Raw genomic sequence first — 3,633 nt, forward strand, 5'->3', positions numbered from 1 at the left:
GAGAGAGAGAGAGAGAGAGAGAGAGAGAGAGAGAGAGAGAGAGAGAGGATGAATGAAGCCTAGTGCTTTATTGGTCACATAATGTCTGTGGTTGTCTTGCATTTGTTTCTCAGTGAAAAAGAATGAAAACCTCCCATGTAGTTATCCTCTCTCTGTGGCCACACAGACCTCTTGTTCTTTACTTGCATATGCTCTTTACTTGCATATTCATGCTCAAAACCAACTCTGTACCTCCCCAGATTTTCCAGCACCTAGCAAAAGTACCAAGGTCAGGACAAGCTCCACGCTCAGTGACAAACTGAGTCAGAGCTCTGGATTTGAGGTCCTCCAGCCTCCATCCCTCCTTCCAAAGGCATCACCTTCCATGGAGGGATGGCTGCTCCCCACTACATTGGAAGAGGGCAATCCTGGTTCCTGTATCGCCTAGACAACTCCCTTCAGTTGCAGAACGAGGGTCTGACCCTTTCTCGCTCACCTCTTGGGAGTCACTTGGCGACACATAATCTCAAATGCTCTTTTCCAGATCTTTGAAGTCTGGCCGTGAAAAGGGAATGGTTTCCAGCCAGTGGCTTTGCGGTGACAACCCCTGTGGAAAGCTGTACAGAGAGAGCATCCTGACTTAAGTCCTGGCTGCAGGCAATGGCTGCTTTTCCTGCTTCCCAGCCCTTTAATGTGTCCTTAATTCTGCTGACCAAGCCTGCTGTTTCAGTCTTCCACCAATAATGGAAGCTTCCCCTAGCCTTCCACTATTCCTTAGTTTCTGGAACTTGTGCCAAGAACCCTGTATGACACAATCTCCCATGAAAGAAGGCCTTGACCTCTCTTCCATCCAAGATTTGCTTCTGTTGTTCCCCAGGAAGACACTTTGGGTACCCCAGAGGAAACACCTCCTTTGCCCTACATTTTCATAGACAAAAACCAAAACAACAACCCAAGGCTGAGGTGTTGTCCTAAATGTTGGCAATGAGCTTCCTGGAGGGGCCTCGTGGTGCCCACTTTGTTGATCTACAGTTGCAGACATCAGTCAGTGTTCATAAATGTGCTGCTTTCGCTGCAGCCAGAGAACCTGAGACAGTAAGAGAAAGGCCATGAAGGCCACCAAGAGCCCTGAACAGTGTCCTTGAGAATCCTTGGCTGGCATTGTGGCACTGCCTGCTGCCCATTATCACCCACTGGTTTGGGTGTGGTTATTGACACAACCAAGGCCTGATACCTCAGTTGACTTTGTTGTATGTGTGACTTAGGCCAAGTCCTTGGTCCCAGAGATCCCAGTCTCCCACTCACACAAGGAGGGAATGGGACAAAGTGACCTCTAGGGAGATGCTGCTCAACCCTGGGCCTGTTGAAAGCAGCACCCAGGGAATGAACTGGAGTCACGTTCCAGGGCCCAGGAGGCACGATAAGATCCCACGTGGTCAACTCTCTGTTGACTGCACATGGCACTGGGAAGTTTTGGATTCCAAGTGGCTGGTGCAGGGAATAAGGGAGGCAGGAGGGTTCAGCTCCCTTCTTGCTTCACCCTTGGTCATGTTCTTCCCATGTCAGCCAGCAGGCCTCATGTGCTCAGAAAAGTGGGTGGACAATGGTGATAAGCCTTCTTCTATACCTGGAGTTGGAATACAGTGCAGTTTCAAAGCCGATAGCTAGGAGTGGTTAGGGGCACACCAGGACTGTTGTCAGAGGTGGAGACCATGTTGGGAAAAGAAAAAAAAACCTGCAGAAGTTTCCTTTGGGTCAGTAGCAGTCTCCCAAGGATGTCCTCAGATAAGTATCATCATTGAATGGGGTTGCTGAGAAATGCAAACAACACAGACCCAGCCTAGTGAGAGTTCAAATTCACACAGAAGCTGGGAAGTTCTGCAGAAACACAGGGGTGTTACCCATACCCAAGTTGCTCACTAGGGAGTATTCCTGATACCAGGACCCTGCTGAGTGTTTAGGTAAGACCTTGCTTCATAGCTTAGACTGGCCGGGAACTTGCGATTCTTCTGCCTCAGCCTCCTTAGCACTGACTTTATAGGTGCGCACTACCACACAAAGCTTCCAATCAAGTCTTTTAGGATAAGGAGGACATAGGTCCGTTTAGAAAATGTTTCCAGTTCTGGCAGCAGTGGCTCAGTTGTTAAGCATGCTTGTTGCTTTTCTGGAGGATCCCAGTTTGGTTCTGGGCACCCATGTTGGGTGGTTCACAACTGCCTGTAATTCAAGCACCAGGGGATTCAGTGCCCCTTTTCTGGCCTCTGTGGGCTCTTATACACGTGTGGCATTCACACACACACACACACACACACACACACACACACACTTAACTGAATAATCTAAATTTCCCCAAATGACTCCACTGGAAGGAAATCTTGTCCTCCACAATTCCTGCCTCGCTATGTGCTGATGAACAGGAATGTGGTAGGCCCTCTGCCAAGAACAGCCTGGGAAGAGTGACATGCGAGCTACAACCCACAGCAAATCAAATGGAGTGTGAAGCTGGGGCGGTGGTAATTCAGCGACTGTGGATTTTGAACCTGGGATTTCCTTCTTGTAACAAATTAATCTGCATGCCCTTACTGTTGGTTCGTTCACCCAAGACAGGGAAATAGACATGATTCCAACGCTGTTTTTGTATTTATCTCATTTAAATAATATATAACCCTGTGAAGTGTGTGATAAACAGAAATATAAATATGTGTTAGGTAATTTTTAAGAGGCGTATAAATTGTGAGGTTGGTAATATTAAAAAGGACTATAACTGGGCAGGTAGGTCATGGTGAACAGGCATGGAGCTAGGGGGATGATGAGAACCAGGAAAGTAGGTAAGAGAAAATTTTAGGAAGAAATCACCCAAGATCAAACGGTAAAGCAGACCTGAGTAGCTGATCTAAGATCTCAATCCAGGGCTGTCTGGGTTAAAATCAGATCAGTACATGTATGTGACACAACACATACATGCAGGCAAAGCACTTATACACAGAAAAATAAAATTATATATATATATATATATATATATATACTCACATTTCAGGTTTTTATTCCTTATTCACATGTCCTTCTGGGAAAAGTCTCATCTCTAGGGGTTGAAGAGCTTGGGGGTGGGGATGGGGGAAAGCTTGCAGGCAAGTCCTCTGGTGTCACAGGCTTGTGGAAGGAGCACTGGCCTAGATCAGAACCAGGTCACTGCTTAGTCTTGTGGCTTCCAGTTAAGTTACTTTGGTGCTGGGTCCCCAGTCTCCCATTCTGTACAGTGGGGATCACACCAACAGGCCCAAAACGTCTTTTTCAGATGCACAATGATCTCATGGGAGATTCCAGCAGAACGGCTTACTTTCTGATTCTAAGGTCTGCTTGTCAAGCTCCTGTATCCCTGTGCTCCGGAATCTGCTACAGCCATACTGGTGGCTGAAGACTGATTCCTCAAGGATCCCTGAGATTTGTCTTATTTTCAAGCCTTAGAAAACAGTACAACTCCTACAGAAGGTCTAACCCTCACAATTAATATTGGAGAACTAAGAAGATTCTAGAATTCTATGCCTTCATCATTGAGGACTGCAAAAGCAGACAGTAGCGATTTCATCAACATTTATCTGTTCCTGGGTGACTGGGTGTGGTGCTATCGAATGAGGAAGACAGAGGTCAAGGGGC

This window comes from Grammomys surdaster, unplaced genomic scaffold, assembly GCF_004785775.1.
Source record: "Grammomys surdaster isolate TR1022 unplaced genomic scaffold, NIH_TR_1.0 239, whole genome shotgun sequence".
Taxonomy (NCBI): domain Eukaryota; kingdom Metazoa; phylum Chordata; class Mammalia; order Rodentia; family Muridae; genus Grammomys; species Grammomys surdaster.